At 36.4% G+C, this 24,447-nt stretch overlaps 1 long non-coding RNA gene and 1 other non-coding gene across 2 annotated transcripts; both read right to left on the reverse strand.

Annotated features, from left to right (window-relative positions):
- Positions 1-3,623: 3,623 nt before the first annotated feature.
- Positions 3,624-17,865, reverse strand: LOC113536340 (uncharacterized). The gene is made up of 3 exons (XR_008300808.1): positions 17,701-17,865; positions 4,381-4,456; positions 3,624-3,951 (listed from the first exon to the last, which is right to left on the reverse strand). It is a non-coding gene; the product is annotated as an uncharacterized LOC113536340 (long non-coding RNA).
- Positions 17,866-20,913: 3,048 nt separating this feature from the next.
- trnaq-uug (transfer RNA glutamine (anticodon UUG)) lies at positions 20,914-20,985 on the reverse strand. The gene has a single exon. It is a non-coding gene; the product is annotated as a tRNA-Gln (tRNA).
- Between the last annotated feature and the right edge of the window lie 3,462 nt (positions 20,986-24,447).

Below are 24,447 nucleotides of genomic sequence, written 5' to 3' on the forward strand. Positions count from 1 at the left end.
TGTATCAGCAACAGGAGAAGGAGACAGCTTTGGAAAGAATGTTTGCAGAAGGAAATGTGTTAGTCTGGTTCTCAACTACATTATTTCACTTCACAGTTCAGAGCCCCCAACAATGACAACTATTTCACTTGAATTACAGCCTGTTTAACATAGTGTAACTCACAGTGATTTACACTATTTGACTTTTACGCCTTTACAAGAGTCTAGACATGGCCCCTGCACCCAGTACCCCCAACCTCTTCATAAAGGGAGAAGACATAATAAAAAAGAGAGGAACATACTGAAAGCATAATGTTACATATTTTGTAAGACACATTAAACATAAAAAATACAGGGGAAGTAAACTTGCTGTATAGGCCACAATCATTTTACAATGATTTACAATGGAAAGAAAATTTATTTATTTTTTTATTTTTATTGCAGACTTTCTTGTAATATTAAAGAAAGGTTAAAGAGTATGATGTAGTACAGATCTCTCACTAATAAACATTGCTTGGAATGCTACAAGCATAAGGGAGCTGATAGGATCACTATAAAATCTAGACTAAAAATTAATGTTCCATACTTTCCACTTCTTGCACATAGATCATAGTAGAGTGATAATCCACAGTAATTTACACTGCTGAATAATTTGTGATTTATAATCTTATTGAACAACAACTTTAGGAAACCGTAGGAAATCTGAAAATTCCCACTCCAGTGTAATTTATGCTTTAATTTCTTCCAACATACTTTCCTCAGGAGTGACTAAAAACTAAAAACGAATGTCTCTGGACTACTGATCTAGACTACTACCTGATCAGAAAAAACCTGAAGATTTATTTCCCCTTTACATATACACTCATCACTATATACCCATACCCATTTTCATCATAATTCCATGTTCCAGGTTCTAGTTTCTTCTGCTTCCTGCCCTTTCCATCAACTTCTCATAACAAAACATTTGCCAAGCTGTGGACTTCAACATATAGACAACAAATTCCTTAGTGTTGAATTAACTTGTAAAGTGAACACTGATGTCCAGGTGGTTTTGAGTAGGTGTGAATTCAGCACTGAGAATTTTGTTGTACACTTGTGAGTATGACAGTGCCAGTGTTTGACAGGGCATAAGTTTGGGCTAGGCACACACTAAATATTTATCTACAAACCCCTGGAATCAGAGGGAATAGCACTGGTATTTGGACATGGAAAGAAAAACGAAAAATCCTTTAACCTATAGAATACGTTCCCAGTACAGAGTTAACCCATAATTCATAGTAGATACTGAATAATATACCATACTTTTGATGATAATTAAACAAAGGCTATACCACAGTGCTTTTTAAATGCTCAATTCTGATTGGTCAGAAAATGTTGATTAATTTTATATAACAGCAGCTCTGACAGTATTTCTGACTATAAGGTTTATATTAACAAGCTTGTTCTAATACATTTTTGTTTCTATAGTAATAATTTACACAGGAACTCCACATAAACGAAGGACTCTCCAGTGTCAGCACTGTTATATCTGCTATAATGTTAATGATAACAGTAAGTGTAATAGGAAGTAACTTGTTTCACAGTTATTCCACAACATTATTTGCCCTTACATTCAAATTTCTCAGACTGCTAGTGTGTTTGATCCTTAGTACACAATGGACATTATTATCATCATCTCAGTGTTTAATATAATTTAATTTGTTCCTTAAGGACCTTGAGGCTATTGTACTTTTTATGAACACAATTTTAATCTGTAGCTATCAGCATTCATGAGGTAGCAATTACGGATACAGTTCAGGGGTCTTTTTTTTTTTTTTAAACTAAAATCATTACAAATAAATGTACAACGGTTGTGTCTGTGCAATTTGTTTAAGGATTCAAGCATATTTGCATTGGTACATGGGGTCAGTTTGAAAATGGTAATGTATCTTCTAAATTAATGTGCTGTAAAATAAATGAAGCAGCATTCAGAATTCAGCTCATCGGCAGTTTGTAGAAGCTCTAAGCCAGTCATCCAAATTTGGAAGGAGGTATGGATATGCGATTGAGGCTCAGAATAGAAATCAAAATAGCCAAAGGAATGCTAATTACAGAAGAAATCAAACACCATCAATTGTAAGGTTTCAGCATTTTTGCATGTTCTCCTTCCCCTCCTTTAAAACTGTTCCCTCTCCAATTCTCTGCAAGACATGCAGAAGTATGAAAACTGTGCGAAAGACCAACATTTTTGGGAACAAGGAAAACATTAACATGTCAGATATAAAAGTGCAGACTGGTCTTTTTTAGCCTGTTCTGCTCTCTTAACTCAATCCAGAATCATGTGAGAAAAAACCCCAAAGAATTCACTAAGGAATTCATTAAATAAAAAACAAGCATGGAAAGATAATATACAGCATACGAGTTATGAGAATAGACCAAAGAATTTCTCCTGTAAATCACTTTAGACACACAAATTTGCGATATCAGTGTTTTATATACTGGATTTGAGGAGTTCCCACAGTTCAGTTTTCATAAATAGTCTCTAAGATTTTCACTACATTATAAACACTTGCTAGTGGAAAAAATGTATTGCTAATAACATCTAAAACAGCAAGTTGTGGCAAGAAGAATCCATAAAAATGAGACAGAAGGAAATAAAACTGCATTCATACATTGAAATGTATGAAAACCTTCATTATATCCCATTTCTTTAGCAGATTATGTTAGCGTTCAAGCTAGCAATGAGCGTAGCATAAGCCATAATGTTAAGAATTAAAATACAGAAGACTGAAAAATTCTAGCTAAATTATACAATAATCTAACAATTTTTCCTACATTCTAGTCAAACATTTTGAAACAAACAAACTCTTCAAGCATATAGATGTATGTTAGCTAGCTTGAAAAGACAAGGCTAGCTATACTTCCTTCTACCTAATATTTTTGGTAGGCTTCTAATAATATTTCAGAGATAAAAATCTCACTGCATTTCTCTCATGCAGTGAGATTTTTTTCTCTGATATTTAATGCCGCTACATGTTACATCAATTTGGCTTCTAGCTATCATCCTTTATGAACACTAGCGTAGCAGTATCGCTCTGATGCGTTAGCTCAAATGCAATATCTCTAACTAATTCTGCATCAGGTAAGCAACCTCTCAGACATCGAATCCCAATGAATGGACTCATTTTGGGGTTAATATGAATGAATCATCAACATAAATCTACATGAAGCTATAATATCACATGCACATCCAATGAGTTCACTTACAAAATGGTGGTGTGTTCATTTGGGAGGAGTTTCAGTTCTTCTCAATATGCTTATTGTATATTTCATTAGTTAACATTACCAAATCATGAACATAAGCATTAATGACTCACAAATAATGTAACAAAATAGCAAAGCTAATTAACACATGTATTAATTGACATTTGTTTAAATGTTAAGTCAATATCCAGGTAATAACTTACTAAACTCTGGTCTCCAGATGTAAATATGGGAACTTGTTTTTCAGCCTTACTTTTGAATGTTGCTAGGTGTCAACCACAATCATGTTCATGTGTTGGTTCATTGTGATCATCGTGCTTCATTTTACTTATTGGTGGTATGAACATTGGTTAATGCTTATTTGGTTTATTATTTTAAAAAAACATTAATTAACACGTTAGTTGATTTTTAAATGTTAGTTATTGTTTATTAACACTTGCACATGATTTCACAATCACAAGTATATGATATTAACTACAGTAATTTGTTACATTATGCCAGTTAAGGGAATCTTAATGTAAAGCGTTACCATTTTTTTCTATTGAAAAATGAAAGTGGGATCGTTTCTCACATATACACACGAGACTAGTGTTCATTTCATTTGTATGGGGAGGGTGAGCAAATGTTTTGACCTGTCTGTGGTAGGAGACTGCTTTATGTGCTTTATCTTGCCAACTTATCAGTCCACATCTCAGGCTAATGTCTCTCCATGAAAAATACTCCGCCTGTCTGTGAGAAGACAAACACCAAGAGGAAGAGACACATTAACAGCCGCACTCAAAGTCCTGCCAAGTGTCGCTGAGCATAACACTCTGAGTCAGACTGTAATGCTCTACTTCTGACCTCTGTTTCCTGTTTCCTGCCCCAAGAGAGCTGTGAGACAATTTAGGGAAATCATTCTGAATTGGGATAGCATAAGTAAAAGGCCCAAGTAGGAGGCTCCGGGGGGAAAGAGTCTCACTATCAAATTATTCCAAAATTAATGCCAATGTGCATTTGTTTAATAGAGTACAGATTTCATACTCTCTCTCTAATGTAGTAAACTGAGTTTACATGACTATGCTAAATTGGAAACACCAAGTGTGTTTTACTTGATTTACACATTTCAAACACAGGCAAATGAAGAAGTGCATACATACATTGTAATGCATACATTACCAGATATCAGGTGTATGTGAAGATGGGGAGAAGGTGCCTGTGTGGAGTACAGAGGACAGCAGGTGTGATGCTGAACCTAGATAGGCAGAGGTAGAAAGGGATATTGCAAATTATAGAAAAAGCCCCTGAATGTGTGCTTTATTCATGGCAAGCCATGCATTTTGCCATGTTCATACGAGGGTGTATTATCCATCCATCTATCCATCCATCCAACCATCCATCCATTTTCTGTACCACTTATCCTACACAGAGTCACAGGGGAGCCTGGAGCCTATCCCAGGGGACAAGGCGGGGGACACCCTGGACAGGGTGCCAACCCATTGCAGGGCCTGATCGCACACACATTCACACACTACGGACAATTTAGAAATGCCAGTCAGCCTATAATGCATGTCTTTGGACTGGGGAGGAAACCAGAGTACCTGGAGGAAACCTCTGAAGCACAGGGAGAAGATGCAAACTCCATGCACACAGGACAGCAGCAGTTAAGTATTTAGTACTTAATTTTTGTTTTCCTTCGGCAGAAATTGATACAATCACTCATGTCAGTAAAATGTTCAAAGAAAGTACACAACATTTCTGATGCTGATTCTCTGCTCCTTGAATACTGCAGACATGTTCAGACTTGACATGTCTAAACCTGCTATTTTGCAGGTCCTTGATTTCTTTGCCTTCTTAATTTCATCTAAAGGAATGGAAAACTCTAGATTGGGATTAATCTTACTTGCGTCATCAGGCTAACTGACAAATGATGCTTTCTGGAATGATCCATTTTCCTGTTTGAGGGGAGCATTTTCTCCTTCTTTCCTGGGGATATCTAATAGATTTTGTAGGAATGTTATGGTCAGCAAAAGCTTTCCACTATATTCAAAGCCATTTTCTTGACTCTATGATTTAAGAATATAAACCTGAGATGAAGCATACTGTTGTTCTACCATGTTAATTAATGGCTGCCTCTTTGCCCCCTATATAAACTGTTGCTGATGCACATAGCATAAAGCACTTCGGGTAGTAAAGGAACTCAAAGCAAAGGCCTGAAGTTCATGTTGACAGATTTAGAGTAGACAATTTCAGCATGCTTGTAAAACATCTGCTTCCATGACTAAATAATTGTTCATGACAATGTTTTCTCAGAAATATATGGGAAATTTATTATGTGTTTAAGTACATATATATTTAATGTCCATATAAAATAACAACGAGGGAATAGCACTATCCATTTCAATTTATATTACAGTATATTATGATAAGGATTTCCCAGCATTGATAACATAGCATTATGACTAAAGCAATGGTTTAAATATATCTTTTTCTGTACTATTGCCTTAATTTCATTAACTACAATCATGTGGCCAAAATTTCTAGTACTGGCAAGTTTTGGAATCAAAGTGATATCAAAATATATTCTGATTATTTTCTGGCAAAGACACACGATAAACTGATAAAATGAATCCAGACTCTTTCTTACCTCTTTTGAAAATTCAGTTAAAAGTTTTTAACTTTGTTGAATTTTCAACTCTGCTATCACGTTTACATGTAATAAAACTACTGTATGTAGCCATTTGATGGCAAAAGCAGTGCTGACGAATTCATCTGGCTATGCAGTAGACTAGCTAGCTAGCTAGCTGGCAACATATATGACAGAATATATAGGTCAACTACCAGTCATCTCTGAATCTTTCAATTCTGGAGCTATCACCATTTCTCATTTTTGCTTGCTGGCTTCCCAACATTCAAGATTTTTCTTTTTGCTTGACCATTCATGGTGACCCATAGCAAACAGGGGTTGGCATTAAGGATTATTCCCCATGTTCAAATTCCTTTTATAATACCTCTGGTTTATCACTGGTTTTATAGCACATTTTTTTCATTTACTGACTCCATAATGCTACTTAATTTTTACGTTACATGTAGTATATTTGACTCTTAGCAATAACACAGGATGTATAGATAAACTGTCTTACCTCCCTCTGTCTGCTTCTCTGCCAACACACAGACACACACACTGAACAATGCAGAGCCTTGAGTTAAGAAAGCAATTCAGCTGTGATCCAGATGGGAACAGACAGGGCAAAATGGCTTTACTGGCACATAATCTATGCAAGGTATGGTATAAAGTATGTTGTATGCTACCATCCTAAAACTTTGCAGACTACAGACTTGCATGGCAACATGGCTATGCTTGACATGGTTCTGCTCTCTGTACTGTTGCGCTTTTATTGCTGGAATTGCTGTTTTGGACAATGTGCTAGTCTTGCACGTATGCAGGCAACTAAATGTCAAGTAAATGTCATCACTAATTAATATTTACATACATAGATATATACTTAGGCTCTTTTCTGTTTCTCTCTGGCACAAAGCTATCCAACAAATTGATCAAAGCATGACATTCACTGTCTGAGGAAATCACACTTAGCCAGCAAGGTTTTACACAGCTTTAGGCAAACTGACTGTATTTCATTTGTTAAACTGATCTTTGCAGAAAGTTTAGGCATGTTTAAAAAGTTTAAATAATTCCATATCATTATGGTTTCTTAAAATTAAGGTGTCAAAATGTGTTATGCACGCACGCGCACACACACCCGCGCGCACGCACATGCACGCACGCACAGAGTAGAACATTGGTCCTTCCTTAACCTGCCCTTGTGCTAGTTTTGGTCTGTGGTGTTCTTTTCACAAAAATCATCTGAACATAGCATGATATACCACCCTATTATTCCCTGGATAATGTTTACACAATGGCACCCTTAGAAATGTACTAAAACTTTCCTAATTATTAGATTTAATGGATTAGAGTTGAGAGGGAAGCAGACACACATGTCTAATTTATATCATGAAACAACATGCTACTGTTATTTCAAGAATTAGGTACTACAGAAACCACTCACTCACTTTCAGTAATCGTTCAGGGTCATGGTGGATCCAGAGCTTATCCCAGGAACACTGGGCGTGAGGAGGGAATACATTCTGGATGGAACACCAGACAGTCACAGGACACCGTGCACGCACACATTCAATGACAAAGACTTTTGTCTTAGCATATCCACTTATTGGCATGTTTTTGGAGCTGGGAGGAGACCCTCATGGGCACATGGAGAACATGCACAGAAACAACAGTTACCCAAGCACAGGATCGAATTCAAGACCCTGGAGCTGGGAGGCAGCAATGCTGCCCACTGTGCCACCATGACGCCCTTCTACAGAAACCAAGAACGACTGTAGCATGGCCTTTCTGCCTTCAAATGAGAGCACTAGTGAGAGTCAAGCAGGTAGTTACGATGGCCAAAAATGAATGCACACAGACAGAAACAGACCAGTATATGACATGTGAGGTGAAGAACCCAATGTCCCAATGTCTGTAAATTATGCAAAGTAGTTAGATTCACTGATCAAATCTCAATCCCTGATCAGTACAGATTGTCCTCAGACAAATTCCAGCAATATTACCAGCATTACCTAATTGAAAAGTCTGAACTGAACTTTTATCTTTAGACTTTTGACTGAACCTCAGACTTGAACTTCAGAGTTCTGCTTTTTTTTTTTGAACAGCTGTGTGGATTTTCACAGACCACTAAATGTCTCTATATATTGGAAAAGGACTAATATTTTATATATTTATGTATAAATTGAGAGTTATGGACATTGGAGGACTTGTATGTAATATTTTCCATTGCAACTTTTCCCCATAGTTCACATAAATTATAATGAATAAAAGAAATAAAAAATAAGGCATGTTTAATATCAATCTAACCCAAGTGTATGGTAAAAAAAAAAAAAAAAAAAACCTCACAAGAAGGCTGATGACTGCATAGCTTGATTTTAATCACAGTGTGGGGAGCTGCTTTTGTAGAGCTGCCAGCTTTTGGTTATATGATCTGTGGCCAATTTTGTTTCGCCAATATTTCTAATGATTGTGGAATGAGCAGAAAATACACCAATTACCCTTCTGACCATTAATGATAATCACAGCTATATTCTGTCATATTCATGCACACATGGAACCATATTCTAAAACCCAGTATATTTGTCTGTCAGTACTTAAACCACTGAAACTTCAAATCTTTAAACATGGTGCCTACAGTTTTAATCACTGTGTACTACCATAAAACCTCAATCCTGTACACAAGATATTTTTTTTTACACTGAAATTATAGCAAGCCTTCAAAATATTTCATGTCTACCTGCATAAATTTCATCTATCACTGTTACTGGATCCATTTACCTACAACTGTTAAAATGTAAAACTTTTAATTAAAAACAATTTTAATACAGGCTAAAAATCCACAGTACACAAAACAGATTGTGAAATACCAGCTGTTAGCAGTCTGCACCAACATCGTGATTTAAGAAACCAAAAAGAATTCTGTACTAGGTTACTTTCCATAACTGGTAGATCTTTTAGCCACTCCATATCATAAAATAAACTTTTACATAAAACTTGATCAATGCATATGATCCAACTGGCCACACTTTATCTCTAAATACTATGAATTTTTAAAACCTTCACTATATTAAATAATGATAATAAAGCATTCAACGTGTGATACAGAGAGAAAAGTCTCTTATGTTTTTCTATGTACTATAACAAATACATCCTCAGCTTAAAGAAAGATCATTAGTAACACCATTCGTTGAATTTCTAAAATAAATCAAATTCAGATTCATGACAACAACATTTTAGTTTTCTGTTATAGATATAGACAAAAGTCCCTAGTGAAAGATTATGTTAAGTGAGTCTGTTTAAGTCTATGACCAATGTCTCTAAAAACACATTTAAGTGCTCATATGCATTATGATGTACTGTATGTTAAATGATACCCACTGGAAGTTGTACACTTGTGTATGTAAGAATATTCTCCATAACAGTTGCTTAGTGTCAGGAAAAGGGGAAGGATGCAAGTGCAGGTTTTGTAATGAACAAAAGACAAACAAAATAAACAAAGTCAAATCAAGAATCATAAACACAGAAACAAGAACTAGAGCAATGTGGCATGAAACACAACAACAAACCACACATGACAACAGGCTAGGCACCACAACAGAAGCTAAGCAATTAAGCTCAACCCTTAAATAATGGTGCTAAGGAAGGGAAAGACAAAACAGGTGTGAATGATTAACAGCACATGTGACAGGGTTATGTGATCTGATGGGGCTGATAGGAAACGGAGTCCAAGTCAACCAAATCATGCACTGATGTGACATCTACCTTGAGTCATTCTCAACACAGCATTGACACCGACATGGTATTGGCAGTATAGTGAAGTGTTGTGCTAGTACCAGTCTATCAGCAGCAGAAGCCTCCTCATAAATGGCTGCTGACAGCCGGACTCTGAATGGTATCCCTTATGGTCTCTATTTTATTATTGAAGATGTCTAAGAAATAAATGCTTTTATCTATCTATCTATCTATCTATCAACCTGATATATTTCTTAGTTTCTTAGAGTGATACAGAGTGATTATCTCAATGCTATTTGGAAGACTTCCACCTTATTTTCCTGCCATCTTCACTCACACTCTTTGGGAGCATGTAATTGTTACATGGGAATATTAGTGTATGATCCTGGAGGAAAAATGAAACCAGTAACATTTCAAACAAATGGTTCAAAATGTGTACATAATGTATAGGCCTCTTTTGCATCTAGTTAGAGTACAATCATTTAAGAAACTATACTAGTGTGATTTAATTTCTGTGTCTGAAAATACTACCAAAGAATCTGAAACTTCTTGAAAACTTTCCTGAGTTAAGTCTACAGTGTTAGTTTCAGGTATTTGACTTTACCTTTATTTGACTTTTGGTTACCCTAGTTATCAACCAATCATCCATCACATTTTACAAAACATGTCTGTGTGAGGCGAACAATAGTACATAGAAATAAATAGTGAAAATAAAAAAATAAAAAGTTACTTAAGTATGTGGTTTTCTCAAGGACGGACTCAGACATGGTAGGGGGGAAGCTGGAGTTTCTGTGCACTATGTAGAAAAAAAGAGAGAAAAGAAAAAATCCAGGGCAGAATGAAAAGAAGTAACCCAAGACGTTGAGGTGGCCAGATACAAGTCAGGAGTTTGGTTCCCCCTCTTCCCCATCCACACCCATTTTGTGTCGTGGGAGTGCAAGGAAGAAACTCCTCTCCACTGAGCCAAGATAAGCAAATAGAATAGTGCCACACATCAAGTTACTGTGAGGAATGAGGGAAAGAAAGGGAAGGTGAGAGGGAGAAAGAATGTGCCTCAAGACTATCTGTAGTCAAATCGACTCCTACTTTTCATGGCATTTAATAGTAGGAATGTTAAAGGAATTTTCTTAACCAAACTTGCCACAAGATATCAATGATACACAATTTTGTGGTTAATATTAAAACCATAAGAAAGTACAGTATTTAGTGTATTGATAAATATAGTCTAATGGAATAATCACAATTCTGCAAGCGTGATAGTGTGCATCTGATTTTTTCTGTGTTTTTCAGATTAAGGCACTGTACAAAAGCAATGAAGAATTCAGTACAAAATATACTGTATCTCTGGTAATGAACAATTATATGGATTAGCTAATGTTACAAACATTGGGCCTCATTTATCAAGCTGGATATGAACTGATTTATTCGTAAATTGTTCACACAAGCATTTACACAAGAAATTTGGTATACATTAAAATATATTTCAGAAATACATTCATATCTTACTCATGGTCCTTGGTGTGTGCAAATGTACGCATAAGACTATCTTATGTAAATCTCAATTGATCAGCTTCAAATCATAGAATTTGCGATGAGTTACTGCACTTTTATATGTGGATTATGCTGCCAAATTTAAATAGGTTGTGTATTTCAGTTACACACACAAATATAATGAAATTTTTGTAAAAACTAATCATTTCCTATTAATGGCATTAGCTAAAGAAATCCATCCATCCATTCATTTTCTGTACTGTGAGCCTATCCCAGGGGGACTCGTGCCACAAGGCAGGGGACACCCTGGATGGAGTGCCAATCCATCGCAGGGCACAATCGCGCACGCGCACACACACACACACACACACACACACACACTCACACACGAGGGTGTATTATCCATCCAACCATCCATTTTTCATACCACTTATCCTACACAGGGGAGCCACCCCTGGACGGGGTGCCAACCCATTGCAGGGCACGATCACGCACACATTCACACACTACAGACAATTTAGAGATGCCAGTCAGCCTACAACACGTCTTTGGACTGGGGAGGAGACCGGAGTACCTGGAGGAAACCCCCGAAACACGGGAAAACATGCAAACTCCTCGCACACATGGCAGAGGAGGGAATCGAACCCCCAAGCCTGGAGTGTGCTAACCACGAAACGACCATGCCCCCAACTAAAGAAATAGTAGTTATAAAAAAATTAAAGAAAGCCAGCCAACATAAAACCATAAAGACAAAGGAGGATGCACTGTAATGGCTCAGGTGGTGTATATGTTGGTTCTGTTTGCCATGCCATATTCTTGTAATTCTGTACAACACTTTAATAGAGCCAGCACTAAGTGATCAATAAGTGACCGATCTGGTATGTCTCAAGTAATGTGCCATACACTACCTAGCGTGCTGTATGCCAATAACTTCCTCTGACACACACTCTCCTACTTTTCCAACATGGCATCAGGGAGGGTGCATTAGTGTATGAGAAATTTCTGGCCAGTCACAGAGACACTTTGCTTTGAATTAAAAAAGAATAGCAGTTTTCCAGAGTTATGTGTTTAGTGTACACTATCATCTGGGTACAGTATATATTTTTTCCCTGTTTCCAGGTTTTCACCTCATGTAATTCACATCTAATTCACCTTTTTTGTAATTCAGATTTTGGCCTTTTCAAGGAGTTATGCTATTAATATATATTATTAATATATATATTAATATATATATATTATATATATTAAAATATCTTCGAGTTCTACCTCTGAGAGTCTTCTTTGCAGTTTTCTTGCCATTTTAGTGCTGTGAGCTTCGCCTTTTATCCATTACCCCTTGTCCCCACTGCTTAGAGCAAATAATTGCAGTCATCATCTTCTCTGAGCTCAGCCTCCCAATCACCTACATCCTGATCTGAATTTGTGAAGGGAACTAATGGAAGATAGCATTTAGCACCACCTCACACAACTACAAATATAAAGTAATGCTATATAGCTTGGATAAAGCCCCCACTTTGGGCAAGGCATTTGTCTTTGATGTCAGAGATATGCTAGGTAATTACATTAATAACATTTTATTATATTAAGATTCCTTGGAGCAACGTGTTCATTGTGTCAAAAGGGTCCTGCAGAAACAGTAAAAACACTTTTTGTCAAAGCTGTCAAGTGCAAGTTTTATGGGCAGTCACAGACTGGGCTGCTCCACAAAGTATAAAAGACCTTCAGTGCTTTTTAAGTTTTGCAAATTTCTATGGACTGAATGTTTCTGATTGGTTGCTGCAGCATCCTCACATTACTTTTAAAGGGAGCCTTTTAGAAACTTGTGTCGAATGCCCAGGGAGATCGTGCCTTTGCCACCTTTACACAACACCCATCCTGAAACATTCAGACCTTATAGTCTGCCCTTTATAGTAGAGGTTGATGCATGTGAAAATATGGTCATTTGCTCCCTAGCTCAGGGTTTCCTTAGCCAAAATGTACCCCATAGTCCATTCAGAAGTGGCCAAAAATGGATGCCTAGATGTGTTGGTCTCTTAAAAGTCATCCAATATACTAATGAGGCAACATAAGCTTTCATTTCCACATAAGTACTGTTTAGCACCCAGTTCCAATGCCTTCCTCCTCAAACCCTTAGTGCCCAGTCCACTGGATGAAGCATCACCACCCCCACCTCTATATATTAATTGCCTTTAATAAAAGTCAAAACGGGCACTTGTATTTGTCTGTCTTTCTTTATGACACATACAGGCCAGTATTTATCCCATTTTTTAAAGTTGCCTTGTGCTTACTATAGAGTAATGGGGCCTTTCATATAATTTAAATACATTTGAATTTAACTACCACAACCTATTAAGGATATATAACAATTCTGAAATCTTTACAATATTGTGACTGGCATAATTTTATACATATATATATATATTTTTTTCCATTATATCAAGCCCAAACATGCATAAGCACTTCAGATATTACATACAAAACCTGTAGACTATAAAACCCTTTCTGGAATGTTAGAGAAGGAGTCTGGGTAGGAAAATAATGTTATGGGACTGTGCCAGGCCACGTACATACATATGTACGGTATAAATCTCTAAATATAAAACATTCCAAGAATTTTGTACATGTCTCTATTTATTTAACCAAGGGATGTATGTCCTTTATTTCATGTTTTTAAGCCCATATTCTTCTACTAAATACATTTCCTGATGAAAAAATGTCTGGGCCAATACTCATCATATGGCTCTGGATTAAACTTAGGGATCAAAAATAGTTCTCATGGAGTTAGAAAAGACCTGGATTATGATGGTGAGAAGTAGGAACTTTCTTATATTATTTACAACAGAAATCAAAATAATGTCACAACTACTCATCCTCAAAAAGATTTTTGAAGTCTTTTTAATCAGAACAGCATACATTGACTCTTATGTTTAATTTTGAAACCCAGTTCTGAGAAATCTGGAATCTTGTTCCTTTAGAAGATTAGGGGTAAAAATGTTCAAAATAATTTGCTGTTATTCCAGCAGAGTTGTTATTATGAGCTAGTATGATTCATTACTTAAGTAGCTCTCAATTGCAAATTCACAGGAATTTAAAAATTTTAATGCACATTATTAATTATTATTAACATAATGCACACTTACTAAGATCACTTGATTCAGAATTGATCTTGCTCATTCAAATTCCAGAATAATAGCAGCTGTTTAACCTCAAAGGAGCAAAATTATATCAATCCATCCATATTTTCTCTTAAGTTCATTGACAGTTTAATGTTTATATAGCCACAAATTGTAGGGTGTAAATCTGCAGGGGAATGGGTATCTTTGCTGGCTGAGTGTTCTGTCTCTCTAAAATGGACACGAACTTATGAAAAAAAACTGAACCACCCATTTAAAATCCTCACAAGCTCTGTTCTCACTGTTACAGCATCCTGCTTGTGAATACGCCAAGGCCCTGAAGTAATAATTACTATCCCTTTTTTTCTGGGCAAGCTAATGTCACACAAAAGGTTTCCTGATCATTTCCTTTCTCATGACACATCTAGTGGCTTATAAGAAGGTGTGACAGGACATGGTATATCCAGGGGAGAGGTTCAGTGTCACTAGGTACTTTTTCTTTTACAACTCCCTCGTGCCATCCTATAAAAATCTCTGTAAAGGTAAATAAAGGAAAATTTACACATGAATATATATATATTTAAATGAAATAATGTAAGAGCTGATACTATGATGCTAGAATGGCACTCTTTTTTTATTTGTATATATTTATAAGTGACTTAATATTGTCAGAACCTAAAAAACTGTGTATATGGCCATATTTGAAATGTGTGTGTGTGTGTGTGTGTGTGAGAGAGAGAGAGAGAGAGAGAGAGAGAGAGAACATGACCACATTTACCTTGTTGATAACTTAGGATTTTGTTAAAGAAAATACTTTTAACAATACTTAAATCTGTACAAAATATTAATTGTTCTTTTTGCACATTTTGGTATCCTGCAGCTAATCTGTAAGTTTTTTTTTTCAGGATTCAGTGGCAGAATATTTACATTACATTTGTTCTAAAAAACTAAATTTTTATTCAGGGTAATAACTATCATTTTGTATTAAAAAAAAAGGCTATAATATCTCATGGGAGTTAGATATGTTTTATGATGTATAATTTTGTCTGAGATGTAGATAACTTCATATTTCCTTCAAAATTGGAAATGCACTACATTATTCTACAAAACATAAAAAATAACATAAGAACACTTCACATTTAGCTATTTAAAACTTCTGCAGACAGCATATTTGACTACTTGAATGTTTCTCTCCTGATTTCAATGAGTCATTATTGCTTTAACTGGCATTTGGCAGAGAACTGAATATGTGTTAGCAATAAAAGATGTGTGGAGGAAATGAAGAATTGCCCTGCTTAGTCTGCAGGCAACTAGCTTCCTGCTTTACCAGACTAATTAATCTTAATCTATACCTGCCTCAGATTGTTGTTCTCTGTAACTGTGTTCTAGTAAAGAGAAGAGCAGTCTCCAACATACTGATTATGTCTTTGTTCTTCTCCTGTCTGTTTTTCCATATTTCCAAACTGTGATTAAAAATAGTTCCTGGGATGAAAATGAACACTAAAGAGCCAGAAACCCTTTTCAAGCAATAAAAACCACGTTAAAGCACGCTAAATACCGAAATTGCTTGCAATTGTCCTTTTGTAAACAGTTTTTAAGTATATTAAGCAATTACTAATATTTCCAATGTCTCCTAAAAGGCATTTTGTCTGCTGCATAATACAGAGTGTCTGAAAAGTCAGGAACCAAGAATATGTTGAGCAAATATCCCATTCCAAATATGTTCAGCAAAAAAAAAAAAAAAGCGGCTGAGAAAATGTATAGAACGTAAAGGTGAATATGTAGAGCACATGTTGTAAATAATAAATACAAAATGAAGCATATGTAGTTTTACTCTCATTGGTTCCTGACATTTTGAGATGTTCAACATACAGAGATCACAATAACTGAGAACACATGGAAATAAACAGCACATAATTGCAAAATAGAAACAGACCAGAACGCCTATCTAAATAAAGTCCTAAGTATCTGCCAAAACAGTAGTCTCTCCTGTTTGTACATAGTGAACAGCTGACTGCAGCATTTTGCAAAATATATCACACTCAATTATTGCAAGACCTTTGTACATTTCATCCTGTAAAATCAAGAAAGCACTTAATTTTGGACATATATCATATATCACAGATACAGCATGTGCATTACATACATATATCATAGTATGCTAAAGTTGACTTGACTTTATATATCCTTGCACTAATTCTACACATGCTTCATGCTAAATCTGGACAAAACTTGTTAAAGTTTTGAGTTTACTCTGAAGAATACCTCTAAGATATTATTAGTTTACTAGTCATATATGATTTGTTCCTTTCCTATATACTATCAATTTGTGCTTATCAATCAAAAATCCAGTGTTATATGTTTACAGACTACTAACTGGCTGACTACTGACTGGCTTCTTCATAATGTTTGTGGTGAATGGTACTGTATGTGTTCCAGGTTGTTTATTCCTAATCTATATAAGAGGAAAACCCTTTCTTACCTCTGCACAGGGTCCCTGTATTTTGTTCAGATTAAACATATAATTGTCAAAAACCAAGTAAAAAATGTTCAAGAAAGGGAAAAATGTTGCTACTATGGTACTATATGACACTATACTGCCAAATGTGGCCATCTCATGCCAGGACTTGCCTGTGGTTTCTGCTCATCTGCAATCCATAAGTCTTGATTTGATAGAATTGTAGCTCTCTGGCTTCTTTTTTTCAACTAATGAGAACATTCCTTTCAGAAGACATAAATATATGAAATTTTGTTTGCACAACTGATTAAGTACTTTTGTCCAAAAAGCACTGTTTCTCTGTAAACTTTGGGCTGCATTCAGAGAAAGCCTCTTTATTTCAAAAGATACATCAATATTTCCATGGTGAATGCTCTCCATATTCAGATTTGGCTTATGCAGGTGATATTCTGGGCAGCCCATTCAGATTAAAATCATTAAAATCACCTGCATATAGTTCATGCCTCTGTGGTTGCCAGATTTTTTGTGTGTGGAGTGAGTGGAGTGTCTGAGATATTTTTTCAATAGTATTTAGAAGCTTCTAAGTACAGTATACTATGTATTTAATATTGTCCTTGGATGGCATTATATTTTTTGGCATTTATTTAAAACCATGAGCATAAATTTCATGGTGACAGATTGTCTTTACATAAAACTGCCAGACAGTGGTGCTGGAAGTTTTTAATTAATAAATTGCTTCTCACTCATGCCTGTGTCATGCAAGAAGTAAGTAAAAAGTTCAGAATTGTGCATAACTGAGACATAGCTCTGTTGACAAACTCCACCCTGAACACTAGGCTTGTGTGATAACTATTTTAACGTCTTTACCCAATATTAAACTGCCAGGATATCCAGTGATGCTTCTGTCAGGCTGTACAGCTGATAATATGATTACGCCCTCTTGTACTCTCCCTAAACCTGAAATGGTGAAAATGCCTTTTTCCTGTCTTTTTTAGGCTAGTTCTGGATAATTAAATAGTTTATGGCAATTTAAAATGGTTAATTGCAAGCAGGGAAAAATCAATATTGCACAAGCTTACCACAACACACAACTCCTGTGCAGCTGTCCATGTAGCATGTCAGTCTGTAGTTGCGTCTGTGGTCCAAATACTGTTGTGCACAAACCCTGAATATGACCCAGTACTGCTTGGTCATGGATGTTTTTCTGTGAATTTCTGAACACATGGCATCAAAGCTGAATTTCATGTCGAGATCCTACTGATGTGCTTAAAAGCTTTAGATGTGGTATTTCAAGCCAAGACATCTGAGATTTGCTCTCCCCTTGAACTCAAACAAAAAGCCTCTTGATTGTGAAGATACAGACTGCTATATCCAAAAACATGGACCAAGAGCCAAGGTTTTCATTCACAAATATTTTATCAAGAGTACACACTTATGTCCCTACAATATTTTATGTTAATTTCCTCCTTTGGACAGTTATTTGATGACATTTACTGTATTTAATTGTGTATCATGCAGCTGTGGCCATTGTCATTGAAATACTTATTAAATGCATGTTCAGTGCAAATGCCAATCTAACTTGAATTAATGGCTTAGTTGGTCCATATTGACTTGACTGAAATAACCTACAAAATGATAGTAAACCATATTAATGGTTTGAGTGCTCAATTTTTTAGCAAGGCATTTTTTTTAGTATAAATGTAGGGCCACTTGATGATGGATTAAAGACAATATAGTAAATGTAAAATAGAAGAGTGTAGATGGGTGTCTGCTACTTGCTAAAACTAATCCTAGCACAGTAGGCAGGAATAATCATAGCACAGGGTGGAAAAAACCTGTTGAATACTGTGGAGAAAGAAATTGCAGCAGGAAAGTTGATCAATTTACTGCTCCATGTTTTAGGTGTATACTGCCACTAACCAGATTTCCCAAACAATCCCTGCATGTGTGTATTTGGACTATGAGGATTAGTCATTTAGTCAATTAATGATGGTATTAAATTGATCAATTGATGATGGTATAACACACTGGTGTATTTTGTAAGGCTTTAATATTAAAGACTGTGCAAGACATTGGGAAACCATGAGCCCTGGTTGCAACTGACTGAAATGAACTTCATTAGAAAGGTCATGTAATCTGTGTAGTTTCTAGCAGTTTATTGTTCTTCATCATAAGCAAATACATTATATGTAAAACTTTTTAGGTAACGCATGCACTGACTATTTCTCTGTTCATGACAAATTAGACAGTGACAGTTCCACAAATAAAACGGCAGGTAGGCCCATGTTTTCTGTCAAATAGTTGTACATTTCAATTGGAAATTAGAATTTGATTTTAGCATTGCCAATCCACCTACTTGCAGGTTTTTGGGAAGTGGGAGAAAACCAGATAACCTGGAGGAAACCCACATGGACACAGGTAAAACATGCAGAACTCCACATAGACAGGAACTCAAGCTTAGGATTGAACCAGGGACACTGGAGATGTGAGGTAGCAACGCTGCCTGCTGCACCACCATCCCTGATATTTTATTTTAATAGCAGATGGGCATTAAAAAAAATTGTGAAGACCAATGTTATGTAGTGATGTGGATTTAACATTAGGTAAAACTACAGATTATCTGCACCATTGTAATCTGTAGCAACATTAATATTAATGAACAAACACACAGACACATTCATAAAAGCAAAGCATAATACTAGACATAAGAGATGGACTCTGGAATATGGAATATATTATTGGCCCAGAATTAGTTAAATTGCTGTAAAAATGGCTAAATTGCTGTTTATAATCACACTACTATAGCTTTGAATAAAGCACCAACTGTTTCTTTCTATGTAACTTAATGTAGACTCTTGATTGGTGAGACAGCTCTATTTGTGGCTGGCACCAGTGCCATAAACAAATCAAACAAATGCAGAATATCACAAAAGCCTGCTGTGTTAAATTTTGGAAGTGAACATAATGACCAAAGGCCAGCTATTCAGACCAAATCAAACCTTAATCTGTGTCTGGAAAAACAGGCACAATAGAGACAATATGCTCCACCTGGTCATAGTCAAGCTATAAAGAACTGAAATATTCTGATTTCATGGTGTTTCTACACCATGGTGTGAGCACAAAAAAAAAATAGTCTGAGCAAAATTTCTTCATTTCATCACACACAACAGAATCAGATTAAAAATACATGTACTATTACTACTAAAAAAAAACATACACAACTTTCATGTACAATTTTCTAAATTTACTGAAATAAGTAAAAATAGTCCTCTAAAATTAAATTATGATTAATGGTCATCACCTGACAATTGAAGATGGGAAGTAGCTGCTTATCATTAATGTTTCTTTCATGCATTGCTGCAGTACAGAAGAGTTTCCCAATCACACAGCTGCTTTAGTCTAGATTTCATCCTGTCTCTCTCCCTCATTTATGTGACTTTTCTTCTCTTGTTAGCAAGCTATGGTCAGAGCACAGGGCCAGCCGTGATACAGTATCCCTAGAGCACTTGACAGTTAAGGGGCCTTAACCACTGTTTTTTTTTGTTTTTTTTTTTTTAATGAAAACTTTATGGTTTAATCATGTATTGAAAAAGCTCCTGAGCAATTTTTGGTTGGGAAACTTGTCCATAATTGTTAATAATAAAGCAAAGATGAATTATAATTCTAATCTTTATCATACGTATATTTGTGCTTCAAAAACAGTCACAAATTGCCAATGAACTTTACCTTTATGATCAACTTTGCAAAAACTTTGTTTGTGTTGGCAATCAAATATTCAGCTGTCAGTGTGTAACTGTAACATTAGTCCACTGAGGCAAGCGTAGTGAAGAACCCAAGTGCAGCTTTTATTTAACAAAGAGAAAATCAACAATACAAATAAAGACTTGCCTTGACTTGAACAGACTTGACTTGAACAGACAGCAGGTTACAACATCAATACAACCCAAGACAATGGCTACATGAGGGCTATATATACACCAAACAATCAAGGCCACATGACTTAATCAACCAATCAGAACAAGACACATGAAACCAAGGAACCAATCAGAATATTTTACTTATAAATATATACTTTTGAATATAAGTTTTCAGAACCTAACGTGTAAAGTCTACCTGGGTGAATGAAGATATAGCCAACATAATAATGGTAATAATGATATTATTATTATTATTACCATATAAAATCAAGCATAAGAAAACAAGTGTTCATAACTTATTTTGCATCACCCTAAGATATTGCTTGGAAGCACTGCACTTTTAATAGTATGACTATGATATCTACTCAAGTACTGTACAGGTTCCACTGAGATTTGAACTCAGATTGCTGGATTCAAAGTCCAGAGTGCTAACCATTACACCATGGAACCAGGACAGTTTAAAAAGTTTCCACCCACTGAACATTAGCATATACTGTCCACGAGCACATTTTCAGTTATCACAAAGGTCAGGGACTAAAATGTGGCCTTTACTGCCAAAACCTGGGCTCAAAACAAGGAATCTTTGGAGTGTCAGTATAACACTCTCCCAACTGACCTATTTCAGCCAATGCAAAAAATAAAAGCTTTTTTGTACAAACCGAAAATTGGTTCATATTCATCATGACTCAAACTTGGCATACCCAACCTTACATAGAGCATGCAGGAGATGCTTTTAAAACAATTTTTTAAAAACTTACTACAACAGTAAAAAACCTTGAGTACTGTGAGGTTCCACTGAGACTTGAACTTAGCACTCACAACACACTGAAATTTTAGCTTCCACCCACTGAACATTAGCATATACTGACTGATATTGCTCTCAGTTATCACAAAGGTTAAGAGCTAAAATGTGGCCTTCACTGCCAAAACCCAGGATTGAGCCAGGAACCTTTCAATTTTCAGTCTAACACTCGCCCTACTATGCTACTTCGGCCAAAGAAAGACAGAGTTTTATTCTATGAACCTAAAAAATTGGTCCATATTCATCTTGACTAGAATTTAGCATACTCATCATTACATGGAGCAAGGAGGAGACGATTTTTACTTTCTACAATAGCAAAGAATCTTAAGCAAAGACTCTGCAGTTTCCACCAAGATTTTAACTCAGATATCCATTACACCATGGAACAAGACACTTCAAACCTTTTGTTTCCACAACTGAAGACTAGGATATTCTCAGATGGCTTGATTGAGAGTCCAGAGTTCTAAGCATTACACCATAGATCTAAGATATTTTCCGATTTTAGACTCCACCAACTGAAGGTTATACTGACTGATATCTTCTGTTCTGACTTATCACAAAGGTCGGGGGCTAGGAAGGTATAACCAAAACATGGCCTTCACTGTCAAAACCCAAGATCAAACCAGATACCTTAACATCTTCAGTCTAAGGAACCTTGAGGAAAGATGTTGCAAGTTCCACTGAGATTTGAGCTCATATTGCAGGATTCAGAGTGCAGAGAGCTAACTATAACACCATGGAAACAAAACACTGCAAACATTTTAGTATCCACCCAGCTAATATTAGCATATACTCATCAATAGCTTCTTGTTCTTAGATATCACAGAGGTCAGGGACTAAGGATGTACACATACATTGAACAGAAACTTTCCAGGTTCCACAAAGATTCAAACTCAGATCACTGGGTTTAAAGCCTATAGTGTTGACCATTACACCATGGAAACAAAACAGTTCAAAATATTTGTTTCCACCAACTGACTACTAGCATATACTGACTGATAGCGTTTTGTTCTCAGTTATCATAAAGTCCAGGAACTAAGAAGGTATAATCAAGACTTGGTCTTCACTGCCAAAACAAACAAACAAACAAACAAACAAAAAAAAACACTCTCCCAGTAGATTTGTAATTTGAATATAGGTTTATTAGAATATATCTACATACAAATTTGTGTTTCCATTCAGTGCAGTAGTTCCACTGAGTGTAATAGTCTATACCTGGTATCAGTAATATAATGTGAACATTGTTCTGGCAGCTGAATTTGTTTAATGGTGTGCCACTCTGTGACAAATATTCAAGTATTTGTGCATGCATGTGTGTGAGAAGGCTTGTGTGATACATACAGTATGCTTTCTTCACTTCAGCTCATGAAGGTGCTGAAAGAAACTGAGTATTAAAGCTGCATGTGCCTTTTTTCAATTAGAAATAAGTTCTGAGCTCCAGTAATGACCCAGACATAACAACTAGTGTGGAGATCCAGCAGGAATTCTGCTGAACACATGGTGCTAATGAGGCCAGCATGCTGTATTTTTAAACTGCCAATTGCCAACTCTGTGCTGAAGGTCAGAATATCTCTTCTCTTAGCTGTCATCACCTACACAAATATGTCTTCACAATTGAACAACAAAAGCACAATCGTATGGTTCGGGGATATGTTAATAATTCTCAGTGATCTTGGGTCTTCACAGCTTTCTCTTGCAATTATGATGTGCATGGCAGACTGTTACACAGCTCAAGTTTGTTTTAGTTGAAATGTCTCGGCTCACAGAGAGGTAGTCTTAAGGAAGGGGAAACTATAGGTACCAATGAACAAGAATGAAAATTCCCTTATGGAATTATAGTATACTTCAATACATTTTTAAAGTGTAATATACATAAGTGCATTAAGTACATACAGTATACCACACATACATATATTCACTCATTCTTCTTCAGTAATCACCTTATTGTTCATGATATTGAAAATAGACTGCTTTGCTCAGTCATTCGATTGACTGGTGACTTCTATCACTGCAGTATGATGGATAATTCCCCTAAATACCATCAGGTTATCACATGCCCCACAAGGGAGAACAGATCTCTGGACCATCTTGACACCACCAACAAAAGACACTTTCTGTGCCCTCCCTCACACACCACTTAGAAACTCTGACCATGCCATGATCATGCTTGTACCCACTTACAGACAAGCAAAAACAAACCATCCAGGACAGTCAGATGCCAATAGACTCCTGAAGCAGTGGAGGAGCTACAGGACTGCCTAGGCACCACTGACTGGTCAGCAATGAGAGTTTGTTGCAACCATTTGGATGAATACACTGACACTGTTACATCCTACATATGCTTTTGTGAAGAGGCTTGTCTACCAAAAAAACTGTAGTGAGGTATAATAATGATATCCATAGTTCATTAAGGAACTGAGGGTGCTCAATCCTGGTGTACTCGCTGGGCTGGAAATAGAGAGGAGTATCACTCTGCTAAGCAATATTTTAACAAAGCACTAAAGGCTGCATAGAGGGGCTATAAGGAAAGGCCGGAGAGGGAGTTCTCTATCAACAACATTAGGGCTGTTTGGGGATCCTTGCTAATGCTCACCAACTACAAATGCAGGAGTTCCCAGGCACCCCACACCCCTATTCTCGTAGATCAACTGAACCAATTCTATAGCCGCTTTGAGAGTCCTCCTCCTCCCACCATAATGGATGGCTCAACGGTCCCTTCCTCATCACTGCAGGATGCCGCTACACCCATTTCACACTCCCCACTCACTATCACTTCAGAGCAAGTTAACAAGATCTTCAAAAAACTAAATACAAGGCTTCAGGCTTCTGTCCTGGCACCTTGAAAAACTGTTCAGAGCAGCTTGGTCTTCATATATATCTTCAATGAATCACTACAATCCTAGAGTAGAGTTCCTGATTGCCATAAAGTTTGCCCTAAGCATAATACCATAAGCATTATGACTGCCCTTAATGACTATAGGCCAGTGGCACTGCCCTCAGTGGTGAAGTCCTTTGGGCATCTGGTTCTAAAACCCTTGAAGTTAGTGACAGAACCTCTCCTGGACCCTCTACAATTTGCCTATAGGGCAAACTGCTCTCTGTCTCTCAAC

Source organism: Pangasianodon hypophthalmus, chromosome 23, assembly GCF_027358585.1.
Source record: "Pangasianodon hypophthalmus isolate fPanHyp1 chromosome 23, fPanHyp1.pri, whole genome shotgun sequence".
Lineage (NCBI taxonomy): Eukaryota > Metazoa > Chordata > Actinopteri > Siluriformes > Pangasiidae > Pangasianodon > Pangasianodon hypophthalmus.